Source organism: Chrysochloris asiatica, unplaced genomic scaffold, assembly GCF_000296735.1.
Source record: "Chrysochloris asiatica unplaced genomic scaffold, ChrAsi1.0 scaffold00175, whole genome shotgun sequence".
NCBI lineage: Eukaryota > Metazoa > Chordata > Mammalia > Afrosoricida > Chrysochloridae > Chrysochloris > Chrysochloris asiatica.
The window spans coordinates 5,124,388-5,140,990 of record NW_006408693.1 but is presented as its reverse complement, the minus strand read 5'-3'; positions in this window follow the sequence as shown (position 1 = coordinate 5,140,990).

Here is a 16,603-nt window from a genome sequence, read left to right as displayed (position 1 = left end):
CTACTCCCGTAAAGATTTACACCCTCGGAAACCCTGTACAGGGTCGCTATGGGTCGGAACCGACTTGACGGCACTTAACAACAACAACAACAACTGAACTAGACACTCCCTGCCATACCTTTTTTGGCTTATCTGCATCAGTTTTTCTATGATTCCCCAGTTTAAACCCTCATATTCACAAATATTCATCTGAATTTATGTCTTGATGCTAAATTCACTGCTTACCAAAGGGGCCCAACTGTCACAAATGAATTAAATAAGCTTAGGCTGTAAAACAAGCTTATCTGTGTGGTATATGTTTTATACTTCAAACTTATAAGTCATGGGCAGTCTATGGAGAGCTGGAAAGAGATAATGTATTAAAGATAAATCACACAATATTTCTAGACAAGTTTGCCTTATTTAGAACATAAGTCTCCTATTATTGATTAACACATTTTTCTGATTGTTCAAAAGCTGTTCTCCAAAATAACAATAGTCCTTTTAGACTCCCATCAAATGAATAAATCTTTCCTCCCATTAGTCTATTGATCAATGATAGAGATAAACCTACTGTGGAATAGTTAAATGTGACACCGGTTTATATAACTATTGATCATTCCACGCCAAGGATTAAGTCTGTGGGGATAAGGACTTGAGTAGCAGATTGGAAAAAATGGGTAAGAAAAAACACGTTAGATTACTTATCCCCTAATGTTTCAGAGAAGTTTAATAAAAAATATTTCTAATAGTAACTGTAGCAAAACTCTATCCAACAGTCAAGAAAACAGATAACACTGTAGGCATTTCAAGTGCAGAGGGATTTAATGCAGAGCTTTAATTACAAAGTTATTGGAAGAACATTGATCCAAGCTGCTACCACTTTTGGGCAGTAACCCAGTGTTGTGGATTGAACTGTGTCCCTGCACACCTTCAAAATGTGTGTCAGCTAGGCTGGACCATGACTCTCAGTAGTTTGACAGTTATGTGATGACCCCCCTCCCCCCAGGATGTGACCTGATGTTGTTGTGTACCTTTGAGTAGGTTTCAACTCATAGTGACCCTTATAGGGTTTCGAGAGTGGCTGGTGGGTTTGAACTGTCAGCTTTGTAGTTACCAGTCCCATGCTTATCCTACAGTGCCACACCAGAGCACTAAATTTGGGATGTTGCTCTTAAGTGCAGTAAGTCAGTTCTGACTCATAGTAACACCGAGAAAGCAGAGCCAGGAGAGGAGTGAGTGCATCCTTTGGACCAATCCCTGCACTGTAAAGTCCCTAGATCCAGGGAGCAATTGTCAATACATACTGAGCTTTCCAACGGATGCTGAACTGAAAGAAGACAGTGCTGGAAGGAGACAATGACCTGCTCCAAGAGCTGATACTCTGAATTCTGATTCCTAAACTCTGAGAGAATAAATTTCTGTGGTAGTTCTGTTAAACCAGTACTAGACAACTGAAACATACAGCCTTGCCACTTGCAGCTTAATGGGAGGCTGAGAACCATGCTACCACAGGAACACAATTCTCACTGAGGAGTCCACAGCTGCTACTACTTCTACTAAAGACATCACAAGAAGCAAGGGCAAATGGCTTCACTGTTCCTCCCATTTTCCAATGTTCTCAACCCAGTGAGCAAGAGAAATGTATTTTACAGGCTCTCTCTCCTACAATTCAAAGGTGAGTATAAGAGGGCAGACACAGAATGAGTAGCAGTAACAATGCTTTCAGTAAGATGCACTATTTTAAGAACACATTTTAAGCCCCACATGTCTGTCAGTTTGTTGTACTGTGGTAGCTTTCTTATTGCTGCGATTCTAGAAGTCCTGTCGCTGGAATTTCAAATACCAGCGGGATCACTTGTGGTGGACAGGTCTCAAAGGAGTCTCCAGACTAAGAACAAACTAGGAAGAAGGAATGGGCATTAGTCACTGAAAACCTTATGAATAGCTGTGAAACATTATCTGATATGGTACCAGAAGATGAGTCCTTCCAGTTGGAAGGCAATCAAAACATGACTGAGTAAGAATTGCCTCCTCAAAGTAAAGTTGACCTTAATAATGTGGATAGAGCTTTTCAAGAGGTACCATATGATTAAGAAGGATGCTATTGAATGAACTGAAGGTATTTGCCTAAAAGCAAGGCTACAGAAATTGACAGAATACAAGTAGAAATGTTGCAACAAACTGATGCAGCACTTGAAGTGCTTACTCATCTATGCCAAGAAACTTGGAAGACAACTACTGACCATCCAATTGGAAGAGATCCGTATCTGTGCCCATTCCAAAGAAAGATGACTCAGCAGAATTTGAAAACTATTGAACAATCTTATTATTATTATATGCAAGTAATATTTTGCTGAAGATAACTTTAAAATGACTGCAGCAATACACTAACAAGGTGCTGTCAGAAATTCAAGCCAGATATAGAAGAGGATATGGAATGAGGGATATCATCACTAATGTCAGTTGAATTTTGACTGAAAACAGAAACTACCAGAAAGAAGTTTATTTGTGTATTAGTGACAAGGCAAATGCATTCAACTGTGTAAATAGTAACAAACTATGACTAACATTGTGAAGAATGGGAATTCCAGAACACTTAATTGTGCTCATGAGGAACCTGTACATAGACCAAGATGCAGTCATTAGACCAGAACAAGGGGATACTGTATGATTTAAAATCCAGAAAGGCGTGTACCAGGGTTGTATCCTTTCACTATACTTAATTCAATCTGTTGTTATTAAGTGTTGTTGAGTTAGTTCCAACTCATAGCGATCCTGTATAGGGTTTACCAGAATCATTTGGTAGTTTTAAACTGTGATTAGCAGTCTAGTGCTTATCATATTGTGCCATAATAAAATGATGAGCAAATAATCTGAGAAGCTGGACTATAGGAATTTGAACATGGTAACAGCATTGGAGGAAGGCTCATTAATAACCTGCAATATGTAGGTTACACAACCTTGCTTACTGAAAGTTAAGAAGACTTGAAACATTTACTTATGAAGATCAAAGAACGCAACCTTCAATATGAATTATATATAACTCAGTGTAAAGAAAACAACAATCCTTACAACTGGATAAATAAACAACATCATGATAATCAAAGAAAGGATTGAAGTTGTCAAGGATTTCATTTTACCTGAATCCAAAATTAATGTTCAAGAAAGCGGCACTCAAGAAATCAAACAATGTATTGTATTGGGCAAACCTGCTGCAAAGGTTCTCTTTACAGTGTTCAAAAGAATAGTTATCACTTTGAGGACTAAGGTGCATCTGACCCAAACCATGGTTATTTTCATGATGCCTCATACACATGTAAAAGCTGTACATTGATGCGCTTCAGTTGTGGTGTTGGAGAATAGTGAAAGTATCATGAACCTCCAGAAGAACAAATAGATCTATCTTAGGAAGACAACCACATCGCTCCGTGGGAGTAAGCATGGCGAGACCTTGTCTCTTGCACTTTGGACATGTTGTCAGGAGGGATATTTACTTAAGATTCATAACACTCCTATGAGGTAAGTATATGCTATCCTTATTTTATCAATGGAGAAATTGGTCCATAAAGAACCTACCTTATTTGAGTCCCTGCTATTACTGCCATACTGGCTTCAACATGAGGAACAATACTGCCCTTCACCGTTCCTTCCAAATCTAATATTTCATCCAAAAAACGGAACAGACCCTTTCTCTAATTTCCTACAAAAGAGTTAAAGACTAGGCTATAAGTGTTTGCAGGATTGTAATGAAAGTTAGAGACAAAGAAAGGTTATTAAAATAGATAATGACATTTAAATCTAGCACCTCCTGGAAGACTCCCTGTCATAGGACAGCTCCCGGTCTGGTTCCTAGCCTGCATGTATGTGATTTGAGGCAAATCACTCTTACTACATGGAACGCATTTGAATGTCTCTCCACTCACAGCTCCCTGGTGGTGCTTATGGTGAATGTGCTCAACTACTAACTAAAGGATGAAATTAATTTAAAAATAAGTCTACCACCCAGGTCAAATTACAACCTTGATTATATCCCACCTGGATTTAGAGACTGTCTCAATAATAGATTTAATGTATTGAGCACTAATGAATTAAGATCAGAGGAGTTGTGGGATGACATCAAGAATATCATACGTGAAGAAAGTAAAAAGTCATTTAAAAGATAGATAAGGGGGAAAAAAGACCAAAATGGATTTTAGAATGGACTCTGAAACTTGTTCTTGGACACAGAGAAGCTAAAGTGACTGGAAGAAATGATGAATTAAAAGAGTGAAGAAGAAGATTTAAAAGGACAGATCATTGACAAAAAAATAATGTGAAAAGCTCTGGAATTTGAAAACCAAAATGGAACATGCTTAGCATTTCTCAAGGTGAAAGAACTAAAGAACTAAATTGAACTTTGAGTTGCAATATTGAATAATTCTATGAGCAAGATAAACACTGGATTGCTAACTGCAAGGTCGGTGGTTCAAATGCACCAATCCCTCCTTGAAAACATTAAACAGGGTCAGTATGACACTTAACAACAACAACAGCATGCACAAAACATATATTGACACAGGGATTATCAAAAGAAGATGGAAGAAACACAGAGTTATTTTACTGAAAATAATTGTTTGCCTTTCAATCATTTCAAGAACGGATGATACATAATGGAGCAATCCAAGCTTATCTGAAGGCATTGGCAAAAAAATAAATAAATCAAAGTTCAAGGAATTAATGGAGTAACAATTAACAAATTCATGCAGCTATGGTAACATTCATGATTCTATGCTAAGAAATTTGGAAGACAGCTACCTGGCCAAACAACTAGAAGAGATCTGTATTTGTGCCCATTCCAAAGAAATGTGATCCCACAGACTACAGAAATTATCTATGAAATAATATTATTTCTATCACAAACAAGAAAAGTTTTGCAGCAGTACATCAACAGGGAGCTTCCAGAAATTTAAGTCAGTTACAGGAGAGAACATGGAATGAGGGATAGCATTATTGATGTGAGATTTGTTGTTGTTGTTAGGTACCATCAAGTCAATGCCGACTCATAGTGACCTTATGCACAGTAGAATGAAACACTGCCTGATCCTGGGCCAACCTCACTATTGTTGCCATGCTTGAGTCCATTGATGATGATGTCAGCTAGGTCTTGGTTAAAAGCAGAGAATACCAGAAAGATGTTCACCTATGTTTTATTATGGTGAAGATGGTGAAGATGGAGAATTCCAGAACACAATGAACCTGTACGTATAAAACAAGGCAGTAGTTCAAAGAGAACAAGGAATGCCATATGCTTTAAAGTCAAGAAAAATGTATGTCTGGGTTTCATAATTATATACAGACCTATTAGGAAATTGTTCAAAGAAGATAGATGAATTCTATATTTATGGCAAATTACTGATATTTTTTACTTTTTGAGACAAGGCATGCAATAATTTATTCACCTAACAAGAAAATGGTTTGGTATACTATATGGACAATACAGAAAGTCCTCTGAGTCTCTTTTAAATCATAAAAGGTCTTCAAGCATCTCCTTTTCCCAGGACTCAATGAATTTAAGATGTGGTTTCACCATTCACTTCTAGTTTCATAACCATCTTTTATTGTCCTTAACACTGCTAGTGTACTGTGTTTTAAAAACATTTATTTGACACTCCATCACATGTTTGAGAGTGGTTATAAGGTGGAATCTGATAACTAGTTTGCCAAATATTTCAAAGAATGTTGGTACTGTTGGCATAGCTGAGTTCATATATCCTTGTAATTAGTAAAAGAATTCCCATACATAGTACAAAGAATGATTCCAGGCTTGGGCTCATAATTCTTGATTGTATATTTTTCTTGGTAGCGTAGCGGTTACGAATCGGGCTGCGAACCACAAGGTTAGCAGTTCAAAACTACCAGCCTCTCCACAGAAGAAAGATGAGGCTTTCTGCTCCCGTAAAGATTTACAGCCTCGGAAATCCTGTACAGGGTCGTTATGGGTCAGAACCGACTCGATGCCACTCAACAACAACAACTGAAATTTTCATTAAATATGATTAAATATTTTATACAAAGGAAACTACTCTGCTCCCTAGTACTCATCTGATTGCTCCTGTGAATATTTGGTATTGCATTTCATACATTAGTCTGAACCATCACTCTCCAATAGAAACTGAATTTGAATCACATATATACTTTTGAATGTTCTAATTGCTACATGGCACAATGATTAAGAGCTGTGTTGTTAGTGGTAAGATTAGAACTTCTGATATATCCATGGGAAAAGAGACCTGATAATCTGCTCCTGAAAACAGCCTAGGAAACTGCATGGGGCAATTTTACTTTGTCATATAGGGTCATGAAGAATCAGAATTGACACAAAATCACATAACAATGACAGTTGCCACATTTAAAAATAAAAAGAGAAATTGATATTATTATGCTTTATTTAACCAAACAGACCAAAGAACAATGTCATTTCTACATATAATCAATACAAAGCAAAAATTGAGATATATGCAGGTAAGTCAAAAAGTATTGCTGCAAAAATCATAGCACAGAAGTGTGTATTATGCAAAAATATCACAATGTGAAGCTATTGTTTCTTGACATATCCTCCAGTGAGAACTATACATTTCTGAAGGCAGTGTTTTCATCTCTGTAACCATTCACCAAATAATTCTTCACTCTGATTCACAATACATTAAAATGTTAGTTTGAGCATCAATGAGGGACCCAAGTCGTGTTCCTTTAAAACTTCCTTTGAGTTTTGGAAACAAAAAGATGTCTGAAGGGAAAGATTAGAGTGGAATGGTGGATGGGGTAAGGTTTCCCAATGAAGTTCTCACAGGACAGTCTTTGCTATCCTCAAAGAATGAGCATTGTTGTGAAGAGAAGAAATGAAAAGAAATATTAATAATCCTGGACTCAACTTTCCTGGTTTTTTAAAATACTGATGAAGATAGAAGACCATAGCCTTCGGTATGGGTTACACTTCAATGTAAAAACAAAAATCCTTACCCCTGAACCAATAAACAACATCCATATAAAAGAAGCAAAGATTGAAGTTGTCAAAGAGTGCATTTTGCTCAGAGCAATCATCACTACTCATGGAAGCAGCAGTCAAGAAATCAAATGATGTATTTCATTAGGCAATCTTAAGACCTCTTTAAAGTGTGGAAGAACAAAGATGTCAGTTTGAGGACTAAGGTGTGCTTCATCCAAGCCATGATATTTTCAATAACCTCATATTCATATGATCTGTTTTGGAAGAAGTGCAGCCAGAGTGCTCCTTGGAGGCCAGGATGGCTAAGCTTTGTCTTTCCTACTTTGGACATATTGTCTGGAGGAAACAATCATTGGGGAAGGATGTCATGCTGGGTAGGGTGGAGGGTCAGGGAAAAAGAGGACGACCCCCAACGAGATGGATCAGCCAGGTGGCATCATTGATGGACTCAAGTGTGGCAGCGGTAGTGAGGTTGGCCCAGGATCGGACATTTTTCGTTCTGCTGTGCATGGGGTCGCTATGGGTCGGTTCTGACTCGATGGCACCTGACAACAACAACAACAACATATTCATATGAAAGATAGCTAATGAATAAGAAGACTATAGAAGGATTGATGCATTTGAGTTATGGCTTTAGAGGAAAATATTAAGTATACCATGAACTGCCAAAGAACAAACTATGTTGGAAGAAGTACAGCCAGAATGCTCCTTGGAAGCCAGGAAGACTTTGTCTCTCATATTTCAGGCATGTTATCAGGAGGGACAGATATATGGGTACAGGGACAGCATCAATTGGCTTAAAGATAGCAATGATTTTGAGGTTGGCTTTGGACCAAGCAATGTTTCATTCTGTTATACATGATGGCACCCAACAACAACAACAACATTCCTGGGTCATGATCACTATGTGATATGTGGAACCATCCACAATGCTGGATCAAAGACAGAGGCCTCTATTGTTGTGTCTAAGGACATGGTTTTGCTATAGAACACCAATAGGTCAATCAGAGGCAAGGTTTATCTTAATGTCTGAAAATCCCAAATTTTGTATATAAATTGTTGTTATTGTTGTTATGTGCCATCGAATCGGTTCTGACCCATAGTGACCGTGTACAAGGTTTCCAAGGCTGTAAATCTTTACGGAAGCAGAAAGCCTCACCTTTCTCCCGCAGAACGACTGCTAGTTTCGAACTACAGACCGTAAGATTCGCAGCATTAGTACAATTCAGATCAACTTTGTATCACCTCAATTTAATTCCTGGTTTAAAGTCAGTATTTTGAAGAAAATTGCACCATAATTTAAAAGTAAACTGTTATTGCATGGTTTCCTGTACCCATACTCACAAAGTGAGACATTTTCGGCATGGGAAAGAAATAGAGTTCTTATTTAAAAGGTTAAAATAATTGCTCAAACTTTCCTCAAACACAAAGAATAGGAAGGAAAACTCTTGTTTTATTCATGTGTCACCAAAGATCTGGCAATCTGTTCCTGTAAAGATTATAGGCTAAGCAATCCTATGAGACAGTTCTATTCTGTCATATGTGCTCGCTATAAATTAAAATCAACTGGAAGGCACACAACAACAGGAATAACAATAAATAGCTTAAATGAACTATTAAAGTTCCATCATTTTCTCCCAATTTTTATAAATTGCCTTTTCTTTGTTTTATCTGTCATCAGAATACAAGAAAAGTAATATTTTTTAATTGACATCTATTTTGTCAGTATTCATTTCAAGTAATTCATTTATTTATATTAGCATATATTGAATACTTGCTCCATTCCTGCCACTGTTATAGTTATTGAGAGTAAAAGTGAACAATCCATGATTTGATTTTTTAAAGGATATGTGCCATTTTATGGTTTATTTATTTTCTCAATTAAAAATACTACTGTAGGAAAGTTACATCCAGAGCACAGGAAGCATCTATTAAACAAGTAGGTCTAGCATTCACTCCCAATTCTATTTCTCCAGGGTAATGAGAATTAAATTCAATCCTCCATATTAATCTGTATTCATTTTCTGACTGCTGACGACCTTGAAACCATGATAACATTCCAATTGAAGGGTTAGCGAATCCAGCTGGGACTCCCTTTCAATAATATATTGAATCCATAGAACAAATAAATTCAACCCAGATACTTCTTTACAATCCCCATAATCATTCTTCTTGTGCATAGCTGCTTATTTTGTTGAAGGGATCAATGGATTATATGTTTTTTTCTAATAATTTGTACTATTACTTCTCTCTATATTTAAAATGGAATATTAAAAATAGCACAATTATTTTGAAGGAAAAAAAAACACAACTTAAATTGAAGACAGAAACAAAATGACTTAGAATTCAGTGTTAAGAGAACCATTTGTTAACTATAAGAAGCCATTGACTTATATTTTTATTACTTATAACACAAAGTAGTGAAGGAATTCTTTGTTTCTGAGTTTAGACTCAAGAGCTTACAAAATATCCCAGTGAATGCTAGGTCATGAGGACATGCAGGAGCAATCAAAGATAATGAAGTCAAAAAGAAAAATCAATAGTGCTTTTTCTAAGTCAGAATGTGGTAAATTACCTGTTCCTTTATTGAAATTATATTGAATATATTTATGAAATTTTATTGCATTAAACGATAAAACATCAAATGCTCAATCTACAGTTCTTTAGACACATTGAATGAAAATGACATATAATAGTTTTATATAAATTTATATATTTATTTAAACTCTTTCAAGTAGCTTAAAGCATATTCACATATATTGTCCCATTTATCTTACTAATAGTCCCTGTAACCAGGTTATAGTTTTCACCTCCACAGAAATAATGAAAGTGAGAGAACAATAGGTTAAATTAATCGAGGGAGCCATAAATTGATTTATAGCTTTAAAGCCCTAGAAAATAAAATCATGTGTAGTTTACAATTTATTTTTAGAAGTAATGGTTTCCCAGGTGTTTTAAAGCCAATATTTAATGCCTTAGACTTTATCTGATCATTGTAAAATGCAGTGGTTTTAAAATTACCCTAGAGGCCCATATTTTATTTCTCAAGCTATACCTCACATAAGAAAATAATGCCTGAATGATCTGTATCTAAATATTAATAGGATTTGGGTCAGTAATTAACTGACGGAGAATATTCAGCAATTTCTACTTATGCATGAATGGTTCAGTAATTAATTTTTGGATAAATGTCAAAAAAATATAATTTACATATCCCAGTACATTTTCACTTTTCTAAACACTCCTCCTATAAATCATTCACTTTCAAATGTGTCATATTGAGAAATTTCGTATTGAGATTATAAAACAGTTAATATACCATTCAGATCACTTTTGTAACCTTGTTTCAAATGAAAATCAGAAGAAAAAAAAATCCAATATGCTTTCGTTACAAGAAGAAACAACAAAAACCCAGATAATAAATAAGACAGTCTCTAAACCTTGACTTAATAAACTGCCTGCTCTTGTAAAACCACCCTTAGGGGATCGTTTAATTTATGTTCTAGCCTAAAGGGGTAAGCTGCAGAGAATCTCAACTTATGTTTCAGTGTTTGGCTCTTCCCTTCATCACCTCCCAATATTGACATTATCTTTTCTTTACTGATCTTACCATATAAAGCTTTATGGAAAATCAGAGGTAAGAGGATAGAATCCTTTGTTTACTTTCTTTCTTTGTTCTTTCCTTTTTTATAAAGAGAGAGGCTTTGTGTGGCTAATTCAAATATGGGTAAAACACTGGGTTGCTCCACTATAGTTTCTATGAGGGGACTCTATAAATATATACCTTTAAACCTTTTTGAGCCTGCATTTATTTCTCTTGTGAGGATATGAATGCTGCTGTAGTGTACAGATGTACTATAACTGTAACCATGGAACCTCCCCATCTATATCCTAGTAAGTGCTGCAACATGACTTAAGTATGACTGAAGATCATCTATCAAGGTCAGAGTTTCCAATATCTTGGTAAAGTGTCCCAATAGAAAATTAACATTAATAAGGAAGTTAAGAGGTTCTTCAAAAAATTTGTGGAAAAATTCCTTTTTTTTTCTTTAAATTTTTATTGTGAATTGACTGATAGTTTACGTGGGGGGAACATCAATTTTACACTCATCATTTCATTGCAATGATTACAATCTCCTCTGTGCATCATTATTCAACAGGATTTGCTTCTATTCCCTCTGAGTTGTTTTTGTTTTTGGTTCTTTTTGGTGGGTGGTGGGTGGGTTGTACACAAAAACACTCAGGAATATATAATCATTTTAACAACCAAAGGACACATTCTGCAAGCCAGCGCCCTGGCCACCAGCATCTGGCTGCCAGTACACAGTCTTTCTCCTTCTATGAGTCTAGAGTCCTCAGCTGCTCTCTCTCCCCATGCCCTCATCTCTGTCTCCATGTCTGGTGTCCCTGTTTCTCTGGATAGGGTCTCACATTCCCCTCATGCTCTTCTCCATTGATAGTCCTAGGGTTCTCTGCTCCTGGAATGTAAAATTAACTACTCTCCTCGTTTTGTTACAAAACTTCTACCTTTCAGTTGTGACCGTTGTAATTAGTCATGATACCAATTACTCACTATTGAACAATAAGAATCTTATCCCCAAATCCCTTCACCAGACCCATCTAGACAAGATGAAAACTAGTCAGTGGGGATTCTACCGTCCCCTGCACACTCTGAAACCTTCTATCATTTAATTCCATTTCCCCACAAACTTTTTGACACCCTTAAATAAATACAAAGAATCTAGCACATCGCAGCATCAAAAACACAAGATAAACTTGGCCTGTCTCCCCCACCACCATCCCTATTTCAAAATGTACATGTCATCTGGGCTATTGTGAGATGTCATTCCTTTCATTAATGTGCATGAGAAACACAGAGGAGGAATGTTTAACTTTCTGTGCAATGAGGCTTAATTATCATCTTCCTAGACGCTTACTATGCGTTAAGGTTTGTTCACCATTTAAACCGCATATTGATAGCCTTACTAAATGACTATTTTAGTTTCTATCAACACAGAACAAAGTATCTTTGGTGTCACATAGCACTGGAACTTCTTCTCATTGACTCTTTTTAAAATCTGGTTTCAATAAGAATAATTCTCCTTTTCATATATTTCAATAAACACACTGTGATAAAAATTATAGCATTTTATTATATATAGTACTGATATTTTTTATATATGAAATGAAACAGCTCTATTTGTCTACATGTTGGGAGCATCACTTAGAAAGTCAAACTTAGAGTCAGATAGCAGTGAGATCCAAAATGTTTGTAAACTCATCTTTTGCAAATGGATGGAAATTGGTTCAGTTGACTTGGACCAGACCGAAATGCTTGGTGGGCAAGGAGGGGCAGCAGTAAAATGGAGGAAGTTGATTAAGTTTATCTGGAGTCAATCTATTTATCTTTATTTCCAAATTCAAAAATATCTTTGATGGCAGTTTTCATTGTATACATTATTATGGATTGTTAGGTTAGCTGTCTCCCTTGCCCAATGGATCTAAAATGACCCCTTCTCTTTAATACTGAATGGTACATTACCCTATTTTATTTTCTTTATAGCCCTTGTCACTTACATTTACTAGTTACTTTGGTTTCTGATTTATGATCTGATGTTCTCATGAGAACAAGGCCTCCAACATCTGGAAAACTGACTGAATTGTTATAATAAATATCTATTGAACTGATAAATAAGAGTGTTAAAGTTTTTAAAGGTTTCCTCTTCAGGAAAGCACATACTGTTTTCAGGCTTATGAGTTTAATTTGATTTTAAACTATAAACACATCCCTAGAAAATAACGAAGCAGCTCTGATCCTTTCAAACCACGGATTCCTTTAAAACAAGGAAAAGGTACCCAGAACAACCCAACCTCCTACATTTCTATGAGGCCTAAACCCCAAATTTATTGCCATCAAGCTGATTCTGAGTGACAGTGTCCCAGTAGGCTAGAGTAGAACTACCCGTAGTGTCTCCAATGCTGAAATCTTTGGGAAAGCAATTGCCACATCTTTCTCCCATGGAGAAACAGGTGGGTTTGAACTTCCAAAGTCCCATTTGGCAGCCAAGAGCTTATGCATGGTTCCACCAGGGCTCCTTTTTCTGAGTTGTTCCAGCTGAACTTTAGTGCATTGAAGCAGAAGACAAGAGAACCCTGGGCTATGTTAGACCTTTAGAGTTTGACTGGAACTTAGTCAAATTAGGAATCAAATGAGCCAAAATTCAATTAATAACAATAAGTTTTTGGATATAGAACTATTTGGGTAGAAGGCTACTGGACAAGGAAAAAATATTTGAGTGATTAGAATTCATTTTTATCAGTAAAGAGATAAAGTAAATAGAAACAGAGGCTATTCTGCTTGTACTCCATCAGTGTAGGGCAGGCATTTTATTCTGTGTTGTTGTTTCACATGGAGCACACAACCTGGAAACTCTTTTCATTCGTAAGCGTAGCCCAAAAAACAAAACCACTGCCATGGAGGACATCCCAACTCATAGTGAGCCTGGATCGGGTTTCTGAAGCTATAAATCTTTATAGGAGCAGGGAGTCTCATCCTTCTCCCATGGAGCAGATGCTGGATTTGAACTGCTGACTTGTGGTTAGCAGTGCAGTGCTTATCCTACAGTGTCACCAGGGTTCCTTAATCACAAGTATAAAACCCATTGCCGTCTTGTGGATTCAGACTCATAGTGATTCGAGATTTCCTGATATGGGGATCCGAATAAGCATTGGACTGTTAACTGCCAGGTCAGTGTTCGAATCTACCAGTTGCTCCTTGGCAACACATAGTTCGAATCTACCAGTTGCTCCTTAGGTCAACACATAGTGACCTAAAGAAGGTCACTATGTGTTGAACTAACTCAATAATACTTAGTAATCGCAACAACAGGTTTTCCAAGGCTATATATTTTTACAGGATAAGAAAGTCTCATCTTTCTCTGGCTGGTGTGTGTGAACTGCCAACCTTGTAGTTAGCAGTCTATTGCTTATCCCATATTGCCACATGAGACTCCATTCACAAATATGGTGGTGGTGATTGTGTGACATCGAGTTGTTCCAACCCATAGTGAGCCTGTTTAGGATTTCTGAGACTATAAATCTTTACAGAAGCAGAAAGCCAAATCATACTTCCTTGGAGGGATTGGAGATTTGAACATCTGACCTTGCGGTTGGTAACCCAACTTACAACCCACGAGGCTACCAGGGATTCTTATTCACAAATATGTTGTGGTTAAGTGCTCCTGAGTTGGTGCAACACTTACTGACCTTGTATAGGGTTTATGAGGAGTGGCTGGTGAGTTTGAACCACCAATCTTGCAATTCAAACCAGTGCTTAGCCTACAGCACCACACCAGGACTCCATTTATAAATATGTTGATGTTGTTTTTAAGTAGTCAAGTTAGTTCCAACTCATAGTGACCCTGTACAGGATCTTCGAGAATTGTTTGGTGAATCAAACCACCAACTCTGTAGTTCTTTAGTCCAGTACATTATCCCGCAACCCCACACCAGTTACCATAAGTATTGGTTGGTTGGTTGATTTGTTATGTGCCATGGAGTCAGTCCCAACTCATAGTGACCCTACATAAGTTTTCCAAGGCTGTAAATCTTTACAAGAGCAGAAAGCCTCAACTTTCTCCTATGGAACAGCTGGTAGTTTTGAACTACTGGTCTTGAAGTTAGCAGCCCAATTAGTACCCACCACGTTTCCAGAGCTCCTTTCCATAATAGATAATTTTTGCCAGGAAACTGAAAGACTGACTAAGAATAGCTATGAGGTTAAGCTGACAGTCAGTGTAGACAAAGATTTATATAGCCAACATGATCATCCTGATGAGAAAGAATGGAACTTCCCTCTCCTGCAGTCAAGTTGATGTGATGGGATCTTTTATTGGACTGAGAGGCCTGATGTCTGTTTCAGGACCACGTGACTAGAGAAAATGTATATTCAACGTTGTGGTACAGTAATAAAAATCTTAAAATAATATTTATTCCTTACTTGTGTTACACAACAGCATAGGCTACCCTGGGAGAGCTGCATATTAACGGACACACAAGGGTGTAAATGGACTGAAGCTCTCTCTGTTACTTGCTGGGGTTACTATATCTCCACTCTTAAACATTTCTATCCAAAAAGGACACTCATCCCTACCACTCATATTCAGTACATCTATGCAAGGCATGTGGACATTCCCAACTTCAAGAGGATATATTTTATTCTCATCCATCCAGAAAGGTTTTAATAATGTCTGTTGTGACAGTTCTGAATGTGGTTGAAGAGTCACAAAGGAAATTGGGAGCAGTATGATAGCATAATGCAAAATGGTGTGGATAAAAAGTGTTTGGGCAGAATGCAATTCAGAGGTAGTAAAAGCAGAAAACCGTAAACTGTCCATGATAAAGGTAGTAAAAGGGAGAAATGCCACTGCCAATCCATTTTTCCTACTTTCTCTCCTTTATATTTTTCTACTTCCTTTTTTTTCTTCCCCCTTTGCAGCCTTCTTTTCTTCTTTCCTCCTCTTCTTCCTGTGTTCTTCCTGCCTTCCTTTCTTTCCTTTTTCTCTTTAGTAGTTCTTAATAATGGATAAGGAGCTCTGGTAGCGTAGTGGTTACGAATCGGGCTGCGAACCTTAAGGTCAGCGGTTCGAAACTACCAGCTGCACCGTGGGAGAAAGATGAGGCTTTCTACTCCCGTAAAGATTTATACCCTCGGAAACCCTATACAGGGTCGCTATGGGTCGGAACCGAGTCGATGGCACATAACAACAACAACAACAACAACAATATGGGATAAGCACATTGTTAAGAACTTGGAGATGAAAAGGTAAAAGACACTATTAGCAATGACTGAAGATGTTCTTCGTGTCTTAGACCTAGTTCCATGTCTATCTCAAGTTCTTTTATGCTTTCTGGTGGTAATGAAAAGACACATTCATGTATATTTTTCTTCAGAACCTGAGACCACTTTATTTTATGTCTTTCACTAAGGCCACACTCCATGAGCTACCTTAACAGAGGGAACACAAATTTAAAATGTATCTCAGTTGTCTATTATCATCTTCCTCCAATCAGTGAAAAGATAGTAAGCTCATTAGTATATCCCAGCAGTCAACAGGTGTCCTGGCATGGCTCTGTGGGCTAGAGCACAGGGTCAGTGGCTTACACTCACCAGCTGCTCCTCAGAAACACTATATAGGGTACTCATGAATGGGAACCAACTCCACGCTGCTTAACAGCAACAGCTGTCAACAGAACAGGCAAAGTGCTTGTAAAGCACTGACAGGATGTCTCCTAAAAGCAGTATTATTATTCTTTTTATGCAGCCTAGCAAGTTCTGATTATTCTCTGCCATTACCAGAGATGCTCAGTTGGCCCACTTTACTTCTTCCCAATTAATCATGTTTATTTAAATATAAATGAACATGAATAACCTCTTTTTATTTGATTTACTGACCATCTAAATATGGTCACAGCAGCAATTAAATATTAGTCCACAAGCCATACTTAAATTGTCCTTGATTATCTCTGGTCGTAATGAGCAACTTTATCTAAAAGAGCTTATAGTATATAATAGTATAGAATATTCCACCTTTATATATAGTATATATATATAAAGGTGGAATATTCAAAACTGAA